At 53.2% G+C, this 26,124-nt stretch overlaps 1 protein-coding gene across 1 annotated transcript in view; it reads left to right on the top strand.

Moving 5' to 3' along the window:
- Positions 1–18,677: 18,677 nt before the first annotated feature.
- Sema6a (sema domain, transmembrane domain (TM), and cytoplasmic domain, (semaphorin) 6A) overlaps positions 18,678–26,124 on the top strand; it is a 77,048-nt gene continuing 69,601 nt past the window's right edge. Inside the window, exon 1 of the mRNA XM_013016017.1 lies at positions 18,678–18,771. The gene's annotated coding sequence lies outside the window, so the exon portion shown is untranslated. The remainder of the gene's footprint in view (positions 18,772–26,124) is intronic.

The following is a 26,124-nucleotide window of genomic DNA, read 5'->3' as shown; positions in this document are numbered from 1 at the left end:
GAATTATAAATGCTTAGCTTTTACAATTAGACTTACCCATCTGTAGGCATCCTAATGAGAAATTACTAAAGTTGAATTGATTTGTAATATTTTTCTATACTCTGTTGTGGGTAGTGATGATCGAGAGCAGTTTTCAGAGCGATCTCTTACTAATGCAATATCCACGGCTCTATTGTAATAGAAACAAAGTTACCCTGTGACATGAGCCCAAGTTTGCCGAGAGAAGAGCTGTTCACACTAGAAAGAGAGCAGACAGTACGGGGAAATGTTTTCTAGTAAAAAGAAAAATCAGCTTTATAAACGGATGTGTACGACGAGCGGAGGATAGCAGAATAATAAAATAATTCAGCAAGTGTACACGGGACACGGTAGTTCACCCCCGTAGCAATCAGAAGGCCGAGGCTTGGAGGATTGTGGTTCAGAGTCAGCTAGGGGGGGAAAACATCTGCAAGACTCCAGGTCTACCAGCCAGCAAAAAGCCTGACTGGAGGCGTGGCTCTGGGTGGTAGAGCACCAGCCAGGATCCAGAAAACTGAGCAAAACTGTTAGGCCTTGAGTTTGAGCCCTGGTGCCAGTGTGTGAGCCTGTGTGGACAATCACACACAAGCATGCGCATGCGCGCACACACAATCAACTTTTATCTGCAAGGTGTTTCCTCTGATGTGCGGCGAGGGGAAGCGGAGCTTGCTGGACCCGCTGATTAATGAACTCTCCGGGGATCTCAGAGGGCGTAGCTTTAAGGTCACTTTTGCTGTGAAACCAGTGAACACTGCCTGAAAACATCCGCTTCCCAGGAAGGGCCACATGGCTGCCCCTGCCTCCTCCAGAGCTTCAGCCCGGCGCCCCCCCTCCCCCCACTGTGCCAGGTGTGTGGACACATGCAGCGTGGAAAACCTGAGAGTGAACTCACACCCCCTGTGTTGTTATCACTGGGATGCGGCGTCTTCTGAGAGGGGCCGGGGCAGGGTCCCCACTCTCCCTGGACTCTTTGCTCCGGTGTGCCATGTGATGCTTGTGCTGTGCTTAGTGAACGAAGGACTGTGGTCCTCTAGCTACAGAGGAGCCACGTGAAGCCCCTCAGCCTGAGACCCAGACACGGGGCCGTCCCAGCCTCCCACAGAGCCTCCCAAGCCCTCGGGCCCCAGATCCCCGCTTCTCCTGAAGCCCCCCTGTCTCCAGAGGCCTGCGGGGCTCTGGTCACCATCTCTAAAGGAGCCCAGGGGGCCGGGCAGGGGAGGAGGGAGTATTAACTGGGCCTCAGGTCCTGTCTCGTGGTAGGGGTAATACGAAGCCTCATGGCTTCGGTGAGGCCACAACGCCACTGACGAAAGGCTGAACCAAGCCGGGCGCCAGTGCTCATTCCTGTCATCCCAGCTGCTCGGGAGCTGAGAGCTGAGGATCGCGGTTCAAAGCCAGCCCGGGCAGGAAAGTCTGTGAGACTCTGATCTCCAATAAACCACCAGAAAACTGGTCATGGCGCTGTGGCTCAAGTGGTAGAGCGCTAGCCTTGAGCTGAAGAGCTGAGGGACAGCGCCCAGGCCCAGAGTTCAGACCCCACGACCGACCAAAAAAAAAAATGCTGAACCAGACGCTTGGGCAGGACTATGCTTAGCTGTGTGACATATGTGACCTGCTTCTTGAAGACACGCCTGTGTTTCCAGGGGGAGCAGACGTGGCCCGTGTGGGCCGCGTGTGGGGACGCTTCCTGCTTCCCTCCCTCCCAGCTCCCTCCGACCCCCATTCTGTGAGGAGTCTCTCACTAGCTCTGCAGTGCAGACCCTGAGCACCGTGTCTGGGACTTCCTGATTCATCCCAGGCCTTACTGTCGGGCCTTGAACCCGCATTCTCCCAAATAGCACGGGTGTGTGTTAGCTCAGCGGCCGGCGTGGTCTCAGAGGTGAGGATGCTGAGCCAGTCAGGGAGGAGCAGCCCTGTCCAGGGGGGAGCCCACTCCAGGGCTTCCTGGAGGAGGCGGCGGCCTTTGAGCCCTGCTAAAGCATGAGTGTGGTTGGCGCAGCAGGAGAAGCAGCCCTGCAGAAGGCAGGGGTGAGCCAGAGGACAGAACGGGGGAGGCCCGCCGGCGGAGGCCGGCCCCACTCTGTAGACAGCTGGAGGTCGGCAGCCAGAGGATGAATGACGAGGTTGGGTTTAGACGGATGAATCTGCTAAGGCCGAAAGCAAGAAGAGGGGCCAGATGACGCCTCGCTCGGCCCACGGACAGAGGTGAGGAGCAGAAGTAACACTCAACCACCGTGGCTGCCGTCTGGGGAGCGACGTGGGTCACATGTGCGAGCGTGAGGGACGAGGCCAAAGGCCGGGCCACCTCTCTTTCTTGTGTCCCCTCCCCTGCCCCCCAGAACAAGGGCTGAAGGACTTCAGACTAAGGAGGTTTAAATGTCCACTTCTGGTCCAGCATTGGGGAGACTTCATGCACCCACAAAAACATAGCTTCACCACCGACACTACATTGGACGTGAACTGTACAGCTTGGGGGTGGGGGTGGGGAAGGGATGATGTTGTCCAAAAAGAAACGGGTTCTTTACCCGACTTATGTAACTGTAACTCTTCTGTCAATCACCTCTATAAGAACTTTTTTTGGGGGGGGGAGGTCAGTTGTGGGACTTGAACTCAGGGCCTGGGCGCTGTCCCTCAGCTCTTCAGCTCACGGCGAGCACTCTACCACTTGAGCCACAGCCCCACTTTTGATTTTCTGGTGATGTATTGGAGAGAAGAGTCTCATGGACTTTTCTGCCTGGGCTGGCTTTGAACCGAGATCCTCAGCTCTCGGCCTCCTGAGTAGCTAGGATGAGCCACCGGCGCCCGGCTATAATAATTTTAAAAGTTAAAACACCTAGCATCACAAAAGGGCAGAAAGCTAAGTCCTCAGTGATTCTGCCATTCTGTCATGGGGCTGTAGGAGCCCATGGTTTCCTTTCTATTCTGAGTGATTTTATGTTGTGGACCTTTGTTTTGAATTTTGAAGTTAGATGGAGGTGTTCTGCCTGACACCATCGCGGGAGGGGAAGGTGACATTTCTGAGCATTTCTCACCTGAATTGCCTTGTGGGAACAGAATGACGTAACTCACAGAATGCAAATCACACCTCTGGGGTTGTTTATTTAATAAGACGGTGTTAATCAATGTGTGTGTGAGTGTGTGTGCTGCATTGTGCCAAAATTGAACGCCGCTGGTACCGTGGAAGGGGGGAAATGTGATGAATATGTATTTAGAATAAATCTTCACCGCCTAGGTGAAGGTTTTCACGGTGTCAACCTTGAGGTCATCGGTACCTTCCAGAAGCAGGGTCCTGGGTATCTTAAATATTCATTTAAACATTATTATTCTGTGGAGTCCCCGGGAAGAGAGTCAGGAGTCTGTTTGCCCTCCATGTTGGCTTTCTGGGGAAAAACCTGTCCCATGAGAAAGTTGTGGTCCTGTCTGAGACGGTCTGCAGGAAACTGCACAATGGATGTCAGTGGTTAGAAGCGACTTGGATGCCTGACAGCGCCTATCTGGAAGGGAGAGCCTGCCTGACGCTGCCTGGATGTCTTCTTTTTAAAGAGACGCTTGGGTTAAAAGGAAAAAAAAAAGACCGCTGTGATTTTCACACATCTGGGGGGGGGGTGGCTGCGTTGGAGAGCTGACTTGGACCTGGCTTGTCTATTGTCTGTCCACCCCGGCCGCCCTTCCTGCTCCCTCTACCGCCCTCTAGCGTCGCTCAATCTCAACACAACGGCTTTTGTTTAGAAGCCCCAGGACGGCTCAGGGGATGCCAAAAGCTCTGTCTAAACAAGCCGGGGGAAAATAATTTATCTAGGAAGCCTAAGTAACAAGTACAAGTAGCCAAGCGGCCTTGGCATCCGGGTGCCGGGGTTCGTCCTCCTGGCTCCTTGGAAGGCTGAGATCTGAAGATCGCAGTTCGAAGCCAGCCCGGGCAGGAAAGCCCGTGAGACGCTGATGTCCAAGGAACCACCAGAAAACGGGAAATGGGAGCTGCGGCTCAAGGGGTAGAGCGCCACCCTCGAGCAAAAGAGCTCAGCGACAGCACCCAAGGCCCGGAGTTCAAGCCCCGGGACTGGCACACCGAAGACAAAGGCCTTGCAGCCCGCCACCCCCACCCTGTGAATGGCAGCTGGTTGACCAGATGGCCTCAGGTGCTAGGCCAGTGTCAGGTGGACGGCTGCCTTTTCCCGTTCAGAGAGTGTGACCCTCGGGAGCTGTAAAGGGAGTAGAAAGGACTTTGCCTACAGTTGGGGGGCTGAGTCTACCTCTTCCAGGTAGAGGGGATCCCGTCAGCCAGGCCCGCAGCCTGCCGCCGGTGGGCAGGCACTGTCGGGTTCTAGGGTTCTATGAGGAGCTCCCCCTTTTCCTCCTCTCCTCTGCGGTAGTTGGCGCTGTCGTGCTGGCAGTTCTGGTCCACAGGGAGAGCTTGGGAAGAGCTGTTCCACCCCGGTCAAGGTGATTCTGATGGCGGAGTCGTAAAAGTTGTTTATTAACGCAGTGCCAGCTTTCCTTTTACAATTAGCTAGGTGACGTCATTTGTGTCACTTGGCATGGGATTAAACCTGGAAAATGACTCCGTGACTGCATCCGGATGAGACTTGTTTTATTGCCTGCCTGTCTTTACGTTAAAGGTGGAAGATCGGGATCCGAGACTAACTTCAGGCAGAAGTTCGAAACCCTATCGGAAAAACAAACGAAAGCCAAGAGGGCTGGGGTGGGGGGAGGCGTGGCTCAAAGGGTAGAGCGTTCGTTTGTGTCCGAAGAGCTTTTGCGTAAGTTCAAACCCAGTACTGCCCCCCCACCCCCTCCAACCAGCCCCCAAACCAACCCAGCTTAGATCACCCAAGTTCGTGTTTATGAAAGGACTAGTTAAGCTGTGCTGGCCACGGGTGCAGCGCTGAATGATTCCAAAATAGTAAATAAGGCCCGGGGGTGAGCAGCTGAGCTGTTGTGCGGTGTTGGGTTGGGTGGTGGCGAGGCCTGGGCCTTGCTCTGCCATTTCCCTGCGTGGGGAGACGGAGACCGAAATAGTCAGAGAGTCCCTCCTCTCACTGGCTGAGTCTACGTGGAGTTAGAATACTCAGGAGTTGTCCCTAACAGAGACAGCCCACAGGTTAATGTCTGACTCACAGCCATTGCAGAGAGAGCAACCCGTGTAGTTCCTCTGGTGACGCGTTAGGTCCCCAGGACATCCTACAGGACATTCTGCCAGCCAGCAAGCTGGCCCTGATTGAGTTCAACACCTGATAGCCAAGTGGAAGGCCTAGAAAATAAATCCCTGCTCCGGCGGTGTGGCCTCCACCCCTGTGGCCCAAGGTGTCTCCGGGAGAGACAGAGACAGAGAAGTTACAAGCCCAGTGAGTCATTGACTCACATTCTGGCTTCCTCTGTCTCCGTGATTTACTCCAGTGGACCAAGCCTGGCTGGTTCTGGAAAAGAGAGAGAGAGGGAGGGAGGGAGGGAGGGAGGGAGGGAGGGAGGAAGGGAAGGAGGAGGCTGCCAGTCAGGGGTTGGGGAGTATAGGCTATCAGGCCGGAGACAGGAGATGGGGTGTCTCCAGCCGTGGCGAATAGGAAGTGGAGGTGGTCTCAGCAGTGGCTGGAATGTCACCCACTGGGTCTTTACCCACTGCCAGGGCCTGGGCCCCAGCCAGATGTGGCAAGATGTTTGTTCACCAGTGACCACACACTCAGGGTGGAGGCCCCAGTGTGGCTCACGGTGTGCCAGTGTCTCCAAAGGGGTATTTAATGCGAGTCGAGTCAGATATTCTGGGGTGTGTGTGTGCGTGCGTGCGTGTGTGTGCTCCTTTCGAGGGGTAGGGAAATGGGGATCCTTCGGGCCACACTCCCTGAGGCGGATGGGAAAGCAAATTGTCTCGCAGCCTCTTTCTGAGCCAACGTTTTGTGGAAATCATGACCCGTGACCCCTTCGCGCCAGCCGCAGCGTGCGGAAATCCACCTCCCACCTTGATGAATCATGGACTGGCGAAAATGGCTACCGAGGGCCAAATAGACAATCTAGAAACGTATTCCTGCTCACCCCTTCTTGATCATTTTGCATCGAATAGAGCAAACACACCAAAACAACAACAACCACAAAAGAATCATTGATTGGTGATGGCTGTCATGTAGTTTTGTGGAAAGGAAACACGTTGTTCAAATTGATTGAAAAAACAAACCCGAACCCGGGAACTCGGTGTGCATGTCAGGGACCGACTGGTCTGACCATGCCCCATTAATAATCCCAGGGCTTGTGCCCGCTTGTCCGGCCCCGTCCCCTGCCTTTGATGTCCGCAGTTGAACTGTCTTTCGAGGGCCCCGGGCGCTTTCTGAGTCTACATTTCCCCCTCTCGTTTTCTCTCGGCAAGTGGAGAGCAAACTCTTCACGCACCCCTGGCTTAGTCTTGATAGACCGTTGCCCGTCTGTGGGCTGGCAGATAATTCTTTCCAAGGCAGAGAGTGTGGTTTTTTTAAAGAAAGAAAAGATCAATAATACTATTCATGGCTTGTTTTTACAGACTCTAATGCAGAAGAGACCCCCTCCCTCATTCCATAGGGTCTGTCTCACCCATACTCCTAGAGTTCTTCATCCAGAGCAAGGGGAGGGAGGGAGGGAGGGAGGGAAGGAGAGAGGGAGGGAGGGAGGGAAGGAGATGGTACTCTGTGCTACTGGGTGTGAGGAGCTGTTCTTACGTCCTGGTGTGGTGGATGATATCTGCCCTCCCCCTCCTCCCCCTCCTCCCCCCTCCTCCCCTCTTTCCATTCTGTAGTGTGGCTCCTGCTCCCTGAATGAAAGACAACTCCAACCAAAGGAGCTAAAACACGCCCAGCAACCAGCGCCCGGCACTGTGGAGCGCATTGTTTGCTCTCAGCACCGTGGAGCCAAATCTCATTTTTCAGCACAGTGTGGTCTAGGAGTTTCCACGCCGTCCGCCCCACAGAGCTGCCATTCTCTCCCTGGGCCAGTGCCACTCAGTCCTGTGGCGGCCAATTATAATTCACTGCCCTCCCTCGGCTGGGCCTGGGGACCGCAGGGCAGCAGCTGCCAGATTAAATACACGCTAATGACACCGGGCGTGAGGCGGGGGGGGGGTTAGAGATGGGGTGCTACTGTGTGGCAAATAGATGGGGGGGGGAGTCAGACGTAGGAGAAATGGAGCTTCGTTTAAAGGTAAACGAGGCCAGGGCTCACGTTTCTGTATACATTGCAACGAACAAATACACAAGTCACCCAAAGTAGGTGTGCTACAAAGTTGGGGAGCACATGCAGATCCAGAGCGAGAATGTTCCGGTTTCCTCTATAGCATGCTAGTAAGGCTACCCCCCCCCGCACCCCGCCACAGAACCCGGTGTATTGCCCAGCCCTCTGTACCATACCCACAGGGTTCTCGTGGCTGCTGCTTCTTGTTGTTTTCCTTAAACGTTCCCAGGTCGTTGGCAACTGGCTGAGTGAAAAACGTGCCCGACTCTGTCCCCTCGGGTCCCACTGCAAAGCGATTTCCTGGTGGATTTATCAAGTTGCCTCCCGTGTAGTATTTCTGCACCCCCCGATTCTGGACGTAGGGTGGGGGTCGATCGCCCTCCTGCTCCCCATTCCTCTCTCATTTCTCCACGGTGCCCGGGCTGGAGCAGAGCCTCCCCTTCCTGAACCTGACCCTGGAGGGGTCTCGTTTAGCACCACCTCGTCCACTGGGCCACGGCATTTTGAAGAGCTCTCTCTCAGGGCTACACCTTCCTACCTACCCAGCATCCCTAAATCATTACCCGGGTAATCTGCCTTTCCATGTTCAGCTTGATGAACTGAGACAGGTGGGAACAGCTGGCAGCCAAAGCCTGTTTGTTATTATTATTATTAAATTCGATGCTCTATTCTTTTGGCTCTGGTGCTGAGATTCGAACCCGGGGCTCTGGTTCTCTCATTTGGTGTTTCCTGTCAAGACCACTTGAGCCGCTTCCAGCATTTTCGTGGTTCATTGGGGAATAAGAGTCTCACAAGCAACTTCCTGCCCAGGCTGGCTTTGAACCGTGATCCTCAGATCTCAGCCTCCTGAGTGGCTGGGGTGAAGGGTGTGTGAGCCACCTGAGTTTGGCAGTGTTTCTTACTTGTACTCTCCTAGCGTTCTGTTTAGGTAAGTAGCAAGCTGATGATGAGCTACAAAGAATGAGGGGGGAAGGCAGGGGAGAGGCAGATTTGGCTTTCACTGTCTTCCTGACCCACTTGACTCAGACCTGGCAGATCAGAGGCTTAGGGCTGGAGGCCCAGGGGCTGGTGGAGCAGGAACACCCCACAGTGAACAGAGACAACCAATCTTTTGTGTGTGTGTATGGGTGGGGGGGGGGAACCAGCATCTTTCCGAGGCCCGTGATCTTCCAGAGATCTAATGATCAGATGATCAGAAAAGCCAGGCTTTTATCGGAAGGTTCTGGCCCTGGCCATTTTAATGGAGCACAGAGCTCGTGATAAACCCAAGCTTCCATTATTTCTATTAGGTTGCAGAGCCCCGGGATGCTGGGCAGGGGGGTAGGGGGTGGGTGGGGGAGGGCTGGGGTCTGTGCACAGACTGCACAGCTCAGATGCCGCTGGACCCAGCACAGAGGCTGCCCCCCGCCCCCCCCGCCCCCCATCTTCTCATTTCAGATCCAGGGGCCTATCATATGCCTGTCGGTATCTCCACATCGTGTTAACATTAGCAGTTTGGGAGGACTCTTTCCCAGGCCTGGTTTCGAGTTCAGGTACTGAAAGGCGGAGAGAGGACGGTGTCAGATGACCCAGGAGATGAGCCCTCGCCGGCTAATCTCTCCTTTCCTAAAATAAGGCAGACATGGCCGACTGGGGTGGGGGGGGGAGTGCCATCTCTTGCCTTTAAAATAAAGACTCGGACAGGCTTAGAAGTCATCCAGGGAAACGCAGAGGAGATTAATGATCTAAAAGAAGCGGGGGAGGATGCGTAGGACGCCAAGGTTTCAAGACAACTAGGTCATGGCCGCTTGGAAGCCTTGGCCATCATGAAAGCCATGAAAGAGAAAACCCACCGCGTTCGCCCCTTTCCACGCGGACTTGAACTCAGGATTTAGGTCCCTGGTTCCTGTTTGCACCAGCTTACATAGGATCTTACGACGCCCACAAAGAAGAGCCACGAGCGATGGCACCCGTGCGTGGTGGGCCCGTTCCACAGAGCGGGGAAGGGAGGGCCTCCGGGGTCACAGGTCGCAGGTCACCAAGTGGAATGCACACTGTGGCAGAGTCCCCGGTGTAGAAGTTACCGTCGGTGACTTTGGGGTGATTGTCTGCCCCGACAGGTGTTAGCTTTGTATACAAGCACGGGTTTGGAGGAAAAGGCGCAAGTTTGGAATAAATGGAGCGCTCGCATTCCTGTGGTTACCGGGAAAGAATTCACACGGCCCCGTCCGTTAACAGTAATTGGATTTATGCCTCATTAGAAGAGGATAATTTCCCACTTATTATAAATAACACGACTCCTGTTTCATGTATCTTGCTCGTATCACCGGCGGACGTGGGATGAAAATTAACCTCCTCCCCCCACCCCCCACTCCCGCCCCAAGAGAGGCCGTGGAGGGCCGCTGGACTCCAGCTGGAACTGGCCTTGGCCGGGCTCCCGTCCGCTCCCCGCCCCTCATCACACAGGGACGGGAGTCATCCCATCTCCTCCGGACGCTAGCAAAGCCCAGCTCCTGGCTCTCGAGCGAGGTGAACTTCTCAGACCTGCGCGAAGGGTTCATTTCCTGATTTCAGGCTTCAGACGGCACAGGTTTATCAAGGCGTACAAAACAATCTGTTGGTCCGTCCTGGGCTCTTAACTAATGGTACTCTGTATGTGATTATTATTATTATTCCCTCCCTGTTTTTCAGAGACATCAAAGAGGTGACATATCAGGTCCATTTTATTGTTTGCTTGTAATGGTTTTTATTTTTTTTATTTCCAGTTGATTCATCCGGGAGCTCCAAAAGTGCTTATTTTTTCCTCCTATCAGCTGACACCAAGCGCTCTTAAATGAGTGGTTTAGACTACTCTGCCTACAGGTCACGTATCTCTTCTTAGAGGGATCTTTCCAGAAGCAGGATAGAGGAGAGGGGAGGCCGGGCTGTCCACTGCTTGCTTTAGTCCCCAAGGCAGCATTCAGCGAGGCGCCGAGTCTAATGAACCTGCTGTTGGATGTGGCCCAAACCCCACTGTGGTTTACAGACTCCGTCCAGAGCCCGGCTGCCCTGGCCAGGGAGGCTGTCAGGCCAGGCCGAGGGCACGCCGCCGAGCCTTCGCTGGCCTCGGGATTCCCGCTGCAGAAGGGAACGTTAAGCCTGGTGCTGCTTGTGCCCAAACGCATCTTCCCTGGATGCCGGAGCCGTCCGGCGGTATCCTGCCGGACACCCCCTCCCCCCCAGCTTTGGGGCTCATCAGAGACCAGTGGGCCCCAAACGTTAGGCAGTTGAGACTCTTGGTCCAGACCTGTGGGGAGCTGTGAATAGGTAGTGAGCAGACAATCACACACAACCACCACAATGACATGCACACACGCGAAGGTGTGTCCGGGGGTGAGGCTGCACACACCCCGGGACGGCCTTCTCTTACAGCTGTAGGAGCAGGCCAGCAGAGCAGTGGGCTCAAGGAAGGCTTGAACCAGGATCTCCTGAGTTCCTGGCACCGGCCACGCCCTACCTTGTGCGCAGAGGCTTTGCCCAGGAGCCCCCTGGGCTTCGTGGGAAACACGTCGGATGTATAGCAAACTCTCCTGGTTTGGAGAGGGATAAAACAGAGAATGCAACGGCCCTGCTGGGCACCAGTGGCTCACGCATGTCATACCAGCTACTCAGGAGGCTGAGATCTGAGGATCACGGTTCAAAGCCAGCCCAGGCAGGAAAGTCCGTGAGACTCCAATAAACCACTAGAAAACTGGACGTGGCGCTGTGGCTCAAGCGGTAGAGCGCTCGCCTTGAGCTGAAGAGCTGAGGGACAGTGACCAGGCCCAGAGTTCAAGCGCCATGACTGACCAAAGAAAAGGCAAGCAAGCAATGGCCCTTCATTAATTGGCGCCGTCCTTAGAATATTAAACGCATATTGAACAATGAGGGGGTGGGAAAGTGCAGTTTCCGAGTTTTTCCCTCTCCTTTTCATGTCTGGGAGCAGAGTATATAGCCCAGGCTGACCTGAGACCTGCCGTCTAGGTCCTGAGTGCATGACCAGGTACAGATAGATGTCAGTGCACCCTCATTTTTTATTAGGTACACCTCATTTCAAGTCTGGGGGAGTGAATTTCATGTTTATGAATACTGAAAAAAAAGTCAACATAAGATGCGTGTGACTATGTTCGCGTGTCTTGACTCGCAATATTTATAGGATGACCGGGATCTTGTTCTTAAGCTCAAAACACAGGTTTCCATAGGTATTTTGTTGGATTTGTTTTTGTTTTTTTTTCCCCAAAACCGTCAGTGCTGTAGATCTGCAGGACGGGATGGACACTCACGGCATTACTTCTCGTTTCTTTAATACCACAAGATTAAAAAAAAAAGAGAAGATGTCTGTTGAAAGACTAATAGATCTTTTAAAATCCCTTCTAAAGACTCCCAGGAAGCACCTGATTCAAAAAGACAAAGCACAAAACAGGATGACTGCATGGAAATCAGGCAAGGGGAGGAAAATAGGTTCGGGAACCTAAAATAAATCGAATATGTAACACCTTTCCATTCTGCCCCCTTTTCTGCTTGTTTGTCATGAGAATCTATATTTGTGGAGAAGGCGGTTGGCTGCTTATCGGGCTGTGTTTGCTGGAAGAGCGATAATGAGCAATAAAGAGGTGGAAGGGGAATGTGGGGGCGGGGCGCTTGGCAGGGTGGGTCTGGCTTCTGCCCGCTCCGGCCCCCGTGTGATCTTACGTTAATTGGAGGAGGTTAGGACCCGCCCCCTCTATGAGTAGGGGGCTCTCCGGGCAATCTGCCTGCCTGGGATCTAGAGACACACGTTCCCAGTAATTGCAGTGACATCCCCATGGTCTGGTTGAGTGGGTGATGGAAAGCTTTGTTCTGCGACCAGAGGCTGATCTAAGAAGCATTACCTGAGAATTCATTAGAATTGCAAAATGGTCATTCCTCAGGCCCCAATGCCCAGCTTGGGTGATCTCTCTGCCTGTGTGTGTGTGTGTGTGTGTGTGTGTATAAGCTATTTGAAGGATGAGGACATTAAGATCATGGTGTGCAAAAAAATAGGTTCTTTTAAGCCAGGCGCCGGTGGCTCACGCCTGTCATCCTAGCTACTCAGGAGGCTGAGATCTGAGGATTGTGGTTCAAAGCCAGCCCGGGCAGTAAAGACTGTGAGACCCCTATCTCCAATAAACTACTCAGAAAAAAAAGCTGGAAGTGGTGCTGTGGCTCAAATGGTAGAGCGCTCACCTTGAGCAAAAGTGCCCAGGGACAGCGCCCAGGCCCTGAGTTCAAGCCCCAGGACAGGCAGGCAGACGCGTGCACACGCACACACACACACACACACACAGTAGGTTACTTGAGAAGGAGCCACAGCAGCATTCTGAGCAGTGAGCACACTCCTCCACAGGCACATCAGGGTATTTGTTAACAGTTTATCTTCCAAGATGTGAAGAAATCCAAGTGTCTCTGGGAAATAATTACCGGGACCCTGACTTGCTCCTGACTCCCTGTAATGGGGAGGAAGGCCGGTCTTGGCTCACAGCCGAAAGGCCACCTGGGCAAACTCTGCTCGGGCAAGAAGGCTGGGTGGAGCCGGGCAGGACCGTCATCACCGAAGCCTGTAGGGTCATGACCGCCGCCGGCTTCCATAGCTCTGACACAAGCTCACCGTGACTGTGTCCTTGGCTTCCAGCACACGCACATGCGTGCACGCACACACACTCACACACCAGAGCTGACTTACCATTTTATTAAAGCTCCTCGCTTCCAGAAACAAAACGAAACTGTCTTAACCATGATCCCAGGCTCCTGAAAACCTCGCTGCTCAGGGCTGCATTGATGCATTCGGAAGAATTGGCGGAGTTGACTCGGGCCAAGATGGCCGGAGGCACCGACCCTCTTTTGAGGCAGGAGGGGCTCTTTGCCTGCTGTTTCCGGCTCTAGGCCCCCAGCCCCCCCATATTCCACAGCAACCCAACCCAGCAGGTGCTCCTCGACCATCCCCCTCCCCCACTCGGAGTTCCCGGCCTCCCGCCACGTCACCTTGTGTGCCGAAGTTTAAAGGCAATAAACGCCATGCGGGTGGAGCAGGGACCGCGAAGCCGTCGCTCTGACCTGGCAGCTTTGGGGTGTCAGCATCTCCGTCCTCCCTGACCCACAGAATCCATCCTGAGAGCCTGGAGTCCACACATCTAACGGGGGGGCCCTAGGGAGCTGGGGGCCCCCTCCTTCGGGGGGCTACGCCAGGCCCGGCCATGTCCCTGATTTTGGGAGGAACGGCCACCCGTGGCGGGCAGTGGTTGGAATGAACGCCTTCAGCGTTCTAGAAACAGTCACAAGGATGTGTAAAAACGAAAGTACGAACACACGGCTGGAGGGGAGGATGGGAGTCTGGTCCCCAGCTTTGCGATTCCTCCCAGGTGCTCCCTGGAAACTCGGGGAGCCAGAGGATTCCTTTTGCTCGCTTCTACGCAATTGCATTCTGTCTGCGTGAGAAACTGGCCGTCAGAGAATCCAAAACCCTCCAGATGCATCCTAAGAATGGCATTTGCTTTTTTTTTTTTTTGTCTGTGGTGGGGCTTGAACTCGAGACCAGGGCGCTGTTCCCAGAGCTTCGTTGCTCACGGCTAGTGCTCCACCACGTTGAGCTACAGCCCTACTTCTGGCTTTTGGGTGGTTCGTTAGAGATAAGAAAGAGCCTCAGGGACTTTCCTGTGTGGGCTGGCTTCAAGCCCTGATCCTCAGAGCTCAGCCTCCTGAGTAGCTGGGATGACAGGCGTGAGCCACTGGCGCCCAGCTCATTTACTTTATTTTGTGTTCTGCCAACACAAATTTGTGTCAGCATGTGGTGGATGTGTGTGTTGCTTTCCCCTCTCCCCCACCCCCCCAAAAAAAAAATCTGGGCTAAACCGTCCTAGAAACTGGGTGCAGCGAAGAGTTGACATTCTTTGAGTTAAAGAATGGGAGCCTAAGGATTGGGTTGTGTCCCGTTTATACTCTGTTGGATATTATGACATTCGCACTGTATATACGAATGAGTATTCTCTACCTCTCGTCTGTGTGGAGACTTTTCTAGGGAATGGGAGGTGTTTTCAGTAGAGACCCAGAGAAGGTTGAGCTAGGCTTTTTGTTTTGCAGAATATTTCAGGAAACGGGGGAGCAGAGAGAGGGGTTTCGAGCGGAAGAGAGCCCTGTCTGATCTGGGTCGATTTGTCCCCCTTCATCTTTGTGGGTTGTCCGAGCTAACGATGCCCCCTCTCTCTTCCCCCCTTGGGGGGGGGGGTTGGGGAGGGGCAGAATACCGAGTAAAATGGGAAAGGGGAGATGGGCCGTGTGCATGGGAAGGCAGGTCCCTCCGCCGGCTGGAGGAAGCCTCTGGAAGGTCTGAGGGGTTTTCTCCCTCTACTCTGGGTAGCCATTCGTGCGTCAGATGTGGCCGGGTGCGCCCTAACTATTAATTAGCGTTTGAACTTGTAATGACAATAATGCCAGCTTGGTGTGCCGACGGGGTGAACATGTGTGGGTGGCCTCTGAGTTCAGGAACACGCACGATAATTAACCCTTAACCCGACACACTGGCCTGGGGTGGCTTCCTTGTAGAACATGGCTTTCAGGTGCCGTTGAAGGCTAACAAGTACCCCCAAAATAATAAGCTCCTGCCCTTGATGATCCTGCCCTTCCCCCCCCCACACACACACGGAAAACTAAACCTAGACAGAGAGGCCTGAGGTGTTCACCGGGAACGGGGGGCCCCGTGGGGACCTGCCCCCCAGGATACAGTCCAGAGTCAGCAACGGCAGAGCAGTCCAGCCCCGCCGCCGGCCCCTCCACCGAGTTACTCCCGTCCGCGGATGAGGACTGAGCGCTCGCACACCCGTTGGCGAATGGAAAATAGTGTTTGCACAAGGCTTCTCCCCATCTGCCTTCCACCGGGCGGAACCGGGCTGCCACCCCCGTGCCAAAGGATGCCGACCCGAAGGAGAACACGTTGTTGGCAGGCGCCGGGGCCGTCAGAGGAGAATGAACTCTCCAGGAAGACATGGAGCCAGCAGTGACCAAACAGGCCAAATGAATCTCTCTGCCACTCTCTGTCCCCTCCCGCTGTCTCTCCCCAACACCTACAGACACAGATCCGGGTGTATAAAGTACGCAGGCTGCCTGATCACAAGCACCCGCCCCCTCGGCCGACCTTCTGCGCCATGATCCTGGTGGAGTTACCACAGAGTACCTGTGGATAAACAGGCAGCTCATCCCTTCTGGGTGTCAGCCTATGAGCCGGGCCCGGGCTCTCCCGGGAGGAGAGGTACCCAATGAGCTCCACACCGGGCAATCTGTCAAACAAAAGAAGGAGGTCACCCAGAGACAGACGCACAGGCCCGGTTAGAGAGCTGGCCTCTTACTGCGTGGTTCAGACTGAGGTTGAAGTGGTCAGAGAGGGGTCCACAGGACCGTGCTGCTATTTGTCTACTACCTATATGATTGATTGCTTATTGTTGGTAGTCTACTGGGGTTTGAACTCAGGCCCTTCTAATCTCTAAGCGGGTGTTCTACCGCCTGAGCCACGCCCCCCAGGCCCTACTCATCTGCTTTGAAAGAGGAATTTCAAATGATCTCGAGTCAAAAGCATGATGATGGGTAATTTTCTAATTAAAGAATGGCATCTCCTAGTGTGATAATAGCTACACACTTTGAAACTACAAGTTAAATCCTATCTCATTAGCTAAAGAAAACAGACCTCGCTTATAAAATGCTATCATTTCTTTAACTGAGAATTTATACTTCTTTATGAAAGGCTTTAGAGAGGTTATCGAGTTGAGCACATGAGGATGAATAAGACGAAATGCACCTCGAACAGAAAGTAAAACTAATAGGGAAAAAAGAGGAAAAGCAGGCTAGTAAATGCCCAAGAATGTATACCCGGCCACTAAGCAATAGAATGCAGCTTAGCTTGTCTAATGCCAAGTGGAGTGCGGACCCGAAGTGAAATGTTAGCCAGGTACAAAGGACTCAGACTTCGAGGACCCTGAAAAATCACTAAATCTCAGGATCTACCCGAGAGGGAAATAAATAGTGCTGAAAATCAGTGTGGCTCGTGTGGCAGGATGAATTGGGGACACACTCAAGAGAAGCCACGTGGCTGTCCGTGTTTCAGGGCTGGTTTTAAAGCGTTGGAGGACGTTTAGAAGCGTTGCAGCCGTGCCCACGGTGTTTGTGGGAGGTACCAGGGGTGGAAGTCTGAGGTTGTGTTACGTCAGGACAGGTATTTAAAATCACATTTAATCCGCAATGACGCGAAACTCACTTGATTGTGGAACATGTCATTTAAAAACGTCCTCCTCACCTCTGTGAATGATTTCCAGTCGTCTCCAAAGTTAGGGTGACAAGAGACGTTAGTGTAGCAAACACACCCAATTAAAATTTCAAGAAAGGAGGGCACCGCTCAAGGGGTAGAAAGCCCGCTTAAGCAAGCACCGGGGCCCCAGTTCAAATCCCAGTACTGCCAAAGTCAAAAAACAAAAAAGAAGGGGCATAGAAAATTCTAGAAAAAAATCTACCAGACGCGCATGGTAATGAGGAGGTGTGCTTGCCGCGTCCAAGACCACGGATGTTCCTGGGGTGAAGAGGCTTAAGACGCGAGCAATTGTCAGGTTGGACTTCAGCTTTGTCTGTGACGTTGATTTATTTATGGATCTTGTATATAATTAATGTAAGCATATGGAAAGCAGGTCCTGAAATAGATTCCAGGAGATACACCTGGCGAAGGAGGTCGCTGATAAGATGACCGGAAACAACATACCCCACCCACCAACCTCTGCTCAGAGCTAATCTGGAGCGATTGGAATAACAGTGCTCCAAGAGCTCCAGACACACGGGGTGCAAAGGTCCTGGGGGTGATTCATTCCCCAGTACCCCGGGGCCATGTCCACAGGGGTGCCTCTGACAGCTCAGAGACTGAGTGACTGCTCATCTTACCCCGCACAGGCCCTGGGCAGGGCGGGGAGGGGGATTAAAGCCCATCAACAAATTAGTCCAAGAAAGGCAATGCTTTTAAAGGATCACGCAGACCCCATTACCAATATTGGAAAAAAAAAATACACACACAATCCATGGAAGCCGTGAGCGGATCTGGCGCAGAGAATTCACATGGAGAAGGCCTCAGGCATGGCCCGCACAAAGCGTCTGGCCCGAGATTTTAAGAGCAGGTGAAGATATTCAGCCGTTTCCATGGGCATTTCAGTTCCTAAAATGGAGTGTTTTGGACGCTCCCACGATTCATCCATCCTCTAGGCAACCCTGAAAGTTTAAACCCTAAAAGAAAGGTCACTGTTACTGCCTTCCCCTCCCTTCCCCTCGGTGCCAGTCCTGGGACTTGAACTCGGGGCCTGGATGCTGTCTTTGAGTTTTGTCTGCCCAAGGCTAGCTAGTGCTCTACCACTGGAGCCATAGCTCCTATTCGGGTTTTCTGGCTGTTGGTTGGAGATAAGGAGTCCTTCCCTGGGCTGGCGAGGAGCCACGATCCTTTGATCTCAGCCCCTTGAGAAGCCAGGATTACAGGCGTGAGCTACCTGGTATCCCTGTGGTTGAATAAGAATAAAGGTATTTTTCCCCCTAAGTCACACACTTGGAGAATGGCCATGTGGGAAGTTCCCGGGCCTTGCGTGGCTTCTGGAAGTCTCCTCCCGCAGAGGGAAAGGTGGGGGAGGAGGGTGGGCTTAAGCGCTGGTTTCTTCATAAACTGGACAGCTAGTGATGGTCCTGGGCCCCTCTGGGCCCAACCTCACCCTTCTGTGCTTATCTTTTATGGTTACGAGTTTGGTTTTCCTCTCAGCCCGGCCTGTCTGCGTGCGTGTGCACGCGGGTCTGTGTGCGTGCAGTGGTGCACACTCCCTCTCGCGGCTGTTGGGGCTGCCATTTTGTTCACACACATGAACGCACTGCCCATCTGCCTCTCTTAAGAGCCGGCCAGTCTTGAACTCGGAGCCGGCAAAGTCGTGCATGCTTTTGCCTCGCACAAGAAAGCTGCACCCGTTTGGTTGATTTTATTTTTTTCTTAATTGCACAAGGTTTAAATAAAAAAGCCTTTCCCCCATTCAGAGGCGCTGGCTTTGGGGGGCTGTCCCCCAGCTGCAGAGAAGGCTGGACAAGGGGGTACCTGAAGGAGCCCCGCCCATTGGGCCAGTCAGGACCTGGGCTGGTTACCAGGGCGTTTGGTGGAAGATCAGAGCCTTTCTCTGTGGTCCAAGGCCGATAAGCACATGGTAGCTTGTTGTGAGAGTTGGGGGGTAGTTTGCCGGCCAGCTTGGGGCTCCCCATTTTAGTGCCGTAATGTCTTCCCAACAGAGCAGTACTTAGGGAATTTCTTTCTTCGGTCCTCCCTGGGTTGGTCCACCCTGTGCAAGATGTGCAGGGAGACTTTGATTGGTCAAAGTCCACTTGAGATCTGAGGTGTGCAGTCGGACCCCGGTGTGGCCGGCCTTCCCACGACTGTGTCCCCGGACAATGTCTCTTTCTTCTCAGAGCTGGTGGCAAATGTCTGGGCAGAGTCTCGTCTATTTAAAACCAGCCAAGCAGGAATCCTAATGCTGCTGCGGGAGAGGAGTCTTTGGTTTAGTTGTAAGTAAACAATGGACTCCGCTCTTCCCCACTCCCGTCGATTCCAAGCGCTCTTAGAAATGGTACCAAAGGACCAATCCAGTCCCGTGGTGGGGGGGGGGGAGGACGGGACAGGGGAGGGGAGCCCAGTTCACTGCTGTTCCTCAGGCTTGATTTTCCTAACTGGTGATTCTCATACAAGAAAATCAAGTTCCTCACAGGTAGCGCTGGGGATAGACACCAGTCCAGTCTGGCGGGCACGTTTTATCTGAAATCATTCATGTGGGCGAAGGAGATGGCGATGATTGAATGATCTGGAGAGCTGTGGTGTTTTTTGTTTGTTTGTTTGAATGCTTGTAGTTGCTGCTTAATGATAAACAAATATGGTGAGGCCTAAAGCCTAGTATGTATGCTTGGAGCTGTAGAAGAACCTCGCTCTGTAAGCATTCCCCGGGCAGCAAGGGAAACAAAGATCGAGGAGAGGGCCGTGGTGCGGTTCACAAGGCCGTTGGCATTTGGAGTCTCTGTACTGAGGGTTCCCAGGTGGGGTATTTCAAAGATGAACTGGGCTTAACTTGCACAAGACTGGATCTGATGGAGAGAAAGGGAAGGGGTGTGGGGAAGAGAGGGGTTGGGCAGGCCAGGCGTGGTGACACACGTCTGTAATCCCAGCCCTCGGGAGGCTGAGGTGGGAAGATCATGATGACCAAGCCGGCTGGGGCTTTGAGGGAGATCTCGTCTTCAAAAAAGGAGAACAAACAAACCCAAAATCTGCCCACCTACATCAATAAGCCGGACCTTTTCCCTCCAGCCTCCCTCTCTGGACAGCCTCAGCCCCACTTTTCAGGGTGTGTCTGGATCTTGGGGTTCATGACCCCTGTAATCTCGACAGAACGCTGTTGGGCCCATCGGAGTCAGCCTTCCTGCCTGCCGTCCGCGTTCCTGGCTGGCGGGTCAACCACCCAGTCAGCTTGTATTTCCAGTTGGCTGTGAGGCCAGGTGGACAGTCAGCGGCCCCCAGTACAGCCTCCAGTCATTTAAGCTCCAGAGATCGCACACTGGTCTGGAAACTTGTACAACGAGCTCACAACCACTTCCTTCAGATCCTTCCTGTCCTCCATGAACCAGTGGGGCTTCTGTGGGCCTTACCCCTGCACCCCGTTTCTCCCCGGACCACTGACCTCCCTCCCTCCCTCCCTCCCTCCCTCCCTCCATCCCTCTTCCCTCTCTCCCTCCACCTCTCCCATAATGTGACTTGGTCACAACTCCTATGCCAACTGCGCCAAATCTCACGGCCCGCGTCTTTCTCCCCGAGGCAAAGCGGCTGAATTTCCACACGCGCAAGGGTGAATACATTCCCTTTCCTGGTGTTTCCGTTGCCAGAAAGGCCTGAATCCGCCATCTACCTCCTCGGTGGCCAGCGCCTGGGTGAGGTTTCTGTGGTCCCTGTGGAAAAGCCTTCGGCCGTCACAGTATAACGTCTTCTTCATGTTTGCATTCCTAAACTCAGGGACAGCAACTCCCTCCGCTCCCCCAACACTGCCCAGAGCCCTGTGTGTCCAGCGGAAAGGCATCATGGGAGATGTCAGGGCCCACAGCCCAGAGGCCGGCAGCCTGGTTCAGCTGTGGGTGCCTGGGCCTGTTCCCCGTCGCAGCTGGTGCTCTGTGTGAAGGGAGAGAGCAGGGGAGCACTGGACGGGGAGCAGGGGCCCGAGCCGGTCCCTGGGGAGGGGACCCTGACGTCCTGTTAAGCAGCAGCAGCCGGATGTCACCGTAAGGTTTTTGAGGACTTAGGAGCCCCTTTGGGGCTGGCAGTGGTGGAGACGGACACCTGGTGGGTGGCGTGGGCCGGGCCGGGCCTGGGTGGGGGCCTCCGGGGAGAGCGTCCAGGGCCTGGCTCACAGGATACACCAGTGAGCTCCAGCTAAACAGAACGGCGGCGTCAAAGATGGTGGGCAGGAGGGAGGGAGAGCTCGTGGTGGAAGGCCGGACAAAGCTGGCTGGGAAACCACACGGGGGTCGGGGACGGGGTCTGAGGATGCGACTCGAGGCCTTTGTGTTCAGTACCAGGCACAGGACCACTCGCACAGCGCTCCGCAGACCTCGGGGGCTCTGTTTTTAGTGTGTTTGAGACAGAGTCTTCCTTGCTTTTCCTGCCAGCCTCCAACGGAGGTCCTCCTGTGTGTGCCTCTGAAACATTTGGGATTAAGGGTGTGTGCCACCCTACCGCCCCTCCACACTAGCCATGTGGCAGTCGTTCTGAGGGAGTTACAGGAGGAGGAAGCAGGCCTGGGAGAGGAGGAGGGAGGACGCAAATGCATTCAGGTCACGGCTACCCTTCTGCATGTGTTGGATAATGAGGACAAGTTCCGCCTTGAGAGAAGGAATGCGTGTGGAATGTCAGGAAGAAAACTCAACCAACAGAGCAGGGGTGGGGCCCTGGGAACCGGGCTGACGGGGGCCATGGAGAGCTGAGGGGTGCGGGGGGGGGCGCAGGGCCCTGGGACACAAGCTGGACCAGAAGAAGGAAGGCCAGGAGCATCCGAAGCGGTGGTTGGGCATAGAATCCTGGCGGCTGCGCTCCGCGTGAGGTGAATTCCTCGTCTTCTTCCTCGCTTTCTAGAAACGTCTGCCGGTCTGCCTGGGCCAGGATTTCCCATCATTGGGACTTCCCAGGCCATGTTCAGTTTCTCCAGGAAATCATTTCAATCAGAGCGCCCTCCCCCAAGCACCCCCACTTAGTCCCAAGTTTTCCTGAAATATGTCAGCACTGAAAAATGTAAGAGGGCAGCCAAGGAGGTCCCAGTGAAAAGACAGAGAAGGGAATCCGCCTCTGGGAACAGCAGTTCATCCCCCCCCCCACCAACCTCAAACCTTCTAGAAGCACCAGTCACTGAAGTCTTTGACTTCACCCCCACCCCCAGCACTGGGCAGAAAGGAGACCAGGGCACCCAGCACCTAGACATTCACCGACCGTTTCCCATATGTCAGCGGGCCTATGTCCCCAATCCCAAATGTTTCTCAAACAACGCTGTACAGAGAGAGAGAGAGAGAGAGAGAGAGAGAGCGCAGACGGGGCGCAGGTGAAGCGAGCCCGCAAGCAGTTGCTCAGGGCGTGGAGAAACCTGATCCCCGCATCATAAATTATACACTGTTTACACCTGTCATCTCTGTCTGGGTCCCCGTTAATGATACTTTAACAACTGGCTGCCGGTGACAGCATGAGAAAAGCCAGAGCTCGCTCGCTCTCTCAAAGCCACCACATTCGAAGAACAGCAAAGCTCTGGCAGCCAGGGGAGGTTCTCAGCCACGGGACGGGGCGGAGGGACAGGCGGGTATTCATGAGAGGGTATTTGTGCAAGGTCTTCGGAGCATACACTCATCCCAGAGACACCAGCCAGCCTGTGAGGCCTAGCATTCCCGCACTGGAAGGGCCAATCAGCATGGTGGGTCCATTTGATTGGGTCAGGGATGTGTACTCACCCCTGCCTGCCCCGCCCTGCAATGCCCAGGGCAGACCACTGGGCACCTGTTAAATAAATAAATGAATGCTTAGTGACTAATGAATGAATGCTTAGGGACTTTAAGACCAGGGAGATGACTGAGGAGAGGGTCTGTAAACATAGTAGTTAAGGGTGTGGGCTTTGGAGTCGGCCAGTCCAGGGTTCAGACCCCAGCTTCCCTCCTTCCTTGTCAGCGGGGGGGAGGAGAAGATGTCCTCTCACCTATAAAAGGGGGCGGTAAGAGCAACCTGGACCCCGGCTGCCCCAGCAGACTGAGTCACCGCACATCGAGAGCCAGATCTGGGCTGACACACGCCAGACGCACAAACAAATAACACTTTGCCAGCACACAAACATAACATTTTGCCCAGAATCCCTTTGGGCAGAGAGAGTTCTAGAAATACACCACTTCACGTAAAGGCAAGCAGGTGGTTAGTCACTGGGTGTTTATATGTTTCTGGTCGCGTATTCTCAGAGACAAACTATGGAGATAGCGTTGTTTAGCCCTTCATGTCCAGAGGGCTTTCAATAAGATGATACTTTTTTTTTTAATTGAAAGAAATCCCCTCAGAGATCCACTCTGAATCTTGTCTGAAAGAATGAGTGAAGTTTCTAAAATATTTCCCACCCCACCATGGGTCAGGGCAGGTTTACCAGATTCCATGTCCTTTTGAACAGAAATCACATCTGGGAAGCCAAATTTCCATCTTCACACAGTATAGAGCTGCTGAGTTATCTTTTTTTTTTTTTTTTAAAGCTCCCAGAACACTCAGGCTCCTGATGGGAACATGGAGAAGAAAGGAGCATTATCTTTCTAACTGCCTGAAGATGAACTCCGTCATACCTCGGTGAAACAGATAGAAAAGTGCATATTAAAAAATTAAGACCGTGTGTCACGTGGCTGTCCTGTAGTACTGGAGTTGTACAGCTACACCACGGACTGATTCTCATGTCTTTGCCAGTTATGGGAAGCCATGGTGACTTTTCTATTAGAATTCACACCACCCGCAGCCATTCCTAAAGGATATTTAAGATTTAACAACATCTTAGTTTGAACGGGAATACCCACAGCCACTCTGAATTATGCCTACTTTCTGACTAATAAGAAAACACACAAAAAAAACCTCTAAAGGAGAGAATGCAGATTCTGACAAGATTGTTGTTTGCTTTTTTTTTGTTTTTGGTTGGTCGTGGGTCTTGAACTCTGGGCCTGGGCGCCGTCCCTCAGCTCTTCAGCTCAAGGTGAGCCCTCTACCATTGAGCCACAGCACCACTTCCGTATTTCTCTGCTTATGGGATGCTGAGGAATCGAACCCAGGGCCTCGTGCATACAAGGCAAGCGCTCTACCACAGAGCCACCTTCCCAGCCCCAAGACTATTGTTTGCTTTTACAATTGTTCTCTTCCACCTGTGTCTCAGGATGCTAAAATTCATTGAAAAATGTGAACTGGGTGGTCAGGCGCTATTGATCCTTAACTAGCTAGATCTCTTATCCCTATGCGTGGATTGCTTTTCCTTCCTACTCTTTGTTTAAGGCCTCAGGCCCTGAGGCCCCGGGATGGCCTGGACCCCATCACTGCCAATGCTAGCTTCCCAGCGGTGATGCAGCCTCCTGGTCCCTGGGCACGCTGGCTGTCTGGTGCTTTGTGAGCAGTTACCTGCAGTATCTGGGCTGCAGACACGTTGTTGTTGTTGTTGTTTGGACTGGCAGGTGCTGTCCTTTGCCTTTTGGAAGTGGTTTGGGGGCGGGGGCAGGGGGTAAAGGGTTACTGGAAGGCCTACTGGTGGGGGGCAGAAATCAGCACCTTACTCTAACCCTACTTACTCTAGGCGTGGGCCCGGGCGGGCTCATTAGCTGAGTGGATATCGGAGCCCAGTTGCTTGTCAGTACCTGCAAGGTTATCAGTTCCATTAGGTTAATTTACTGGCTTTCCTGATCATCAACTGAGACTTTTCTATGGGCTTGGTATCGTAACTGCAGGTGAGCTGGGGATTGGGTCTGCGTGATTCGACTTCCAGAAATGTCCAGAAAAACGCTGCTTCCCCCCAGGCGAGAAACTTAGCGTGCTGTTCATTTGTGGTTTCAAGGGAGGAAGTTGGGAGGTGGGAAAGAGTTGTATGCCTGGCTAATCCACACACACACACACACACACACACCACACACACACACACACACACACACACACACCCGGCTAATCCACACACACACACACACACACACACACAGAAAGAGTTGTATGCCCAGCTAATCCACACACACACACACACACACACACACACACACAGTCCAGTTGTTAAGGAAATGAATAGAGGAAGGGGAAGCCAGTGCAGACTTTAGGTGTTTAACTAGTGATCCTGAAGAGCTGTCAATTGCTTTACAACCAGACACTTGGAAGATATGGCCTAAAGGAAATTGTATCTACAACTTACATCTTCCCGAGAAGCTGTTAATTAAAGAGAAGCCTACACGGCCTCTTTCCCCTCCCCTCCCTTCCTCCAGTTCTTCTTTCTCTCCCTTCCTCCCCCTCTCTCCTTCCTTCCTCTCCCCTTTGTCCCTCCTTCTCTCTCTTCTCCCCTTCTCTCTGAGGCTCAGCTGTATCTTTGTTCTTTTGGAGCCCTAGCTCTGTGCTCTTGTGTCTGAGTATTATTAATGACACCCCAGCTGGCCTTTGGTTTGCTGGAGCCACGGGCATTTGAGTTAACATTTAATCCTCTCTAAACGCGAGTGTCTTGTCCGATTGGCTTTTAACTAAACCTTCCAACTGATGAGAGCCCAAGACCACTAATACAACTTTACTGGAACTAACTTGTCTGACAGGAAAGACTTTAAGCAATGACGGGACCACAAAAAAAGAAAAAAAAAGAGAAAACCAACTACGTGTGTTAGGAGACAGCATGTGTACAGCTGAGCACCACGCCTTTGCGTTGTACACCAGCTTTCTGGAGGGAGGTGGAACTTTTTCCTAGGATACCATCCTGCCCTCCCAGTCCGGTGACTCCTCGGGAGTCGACCTCTTTCTGACAGTACTGATGTGGGAAACGCCTCCCTCCGAGCACTGAAGCGCGAGTTGATGTAGCCAGCCCAATCCATTTGTTTAATTTGGCCATACTTGTCTTTTGGCTATGTTCAATTTTCCCTCAGCCAAGATCTCAGAGAAGCCAACGCCATCCATTTATTTATTTCTCTTTAGAGCCAAAAACGTTCATTTTTTTTTTTCCTTTTAAAGTTCAGACAAAAAGATGTTCTACATTGGGCATGGCTGTGAAGAGTTCATCTGTTTGAGGAGATATTTTTCCCTGGTAGGAGCTTTAAGGAAACAGCCTAAACTTTATTGTCGGGAGTAGATAAAATAAATATCATCTTCTTTTTACACTCAGGGGACTCTGGGCCGGCAAAATCTTCCTCGGTTCTTATTTCATTGTCCCTCTAATTGAATGAAGTATCCAGCCTAATGCAATATGGAGGGTGCAGATTTAATCACACAGAACTTGGGGGAATGCAAAATTTACTCTGCTCGGGGTAGCGGGCCCTCCCTCAAGAGTGGGGGGGAGGGAGGGCAGGGCCCAGCCGCGTGCTAACCAGGTTTCCGGAAGCCAGCTGGCTCTGCGGCCTTCAAAGCCGAGATTCTGGAACATTCTACGCGCAGGACATCACAGGGTCCGATCCATTACGGATTGAGCTCGCTGAGCAAATCTAAACCTCTGTGGCAAAGTCTAAACATGCAGCGGATGGAATGCTGGACAGAATTTAGGCCAACAAATCACACCCACTTGACTAGGACGGTACCGCTCTCTTGGGTCCTCTGGGAGACGGGGGAGATCTTAGAGCATCAGGAAGGCGTCGGCGGGGCCTCCTGCAGGGGTGACATTC

The sequence above is a fragment of the Dipodomys ordii genome, unplaced genomic scaffold (assembly GCF_000151885.1).
Source record: "Dipodomys ordii isolate 6190 unplaced genomic scaffold, Dord_2.0 Scaffold29, whole genome shotgun sequence".
In the NCBI taxonomy this organism is placed as follows: Eukaryota; Metazoa; Chordata; class Mammalia; order Rodentia; family Heteromyidae; genus Dipodomys; species Dipodomys ordii.
This window is presented reverse-complemented; position numbering and strand designations above follow the sequence as displayed.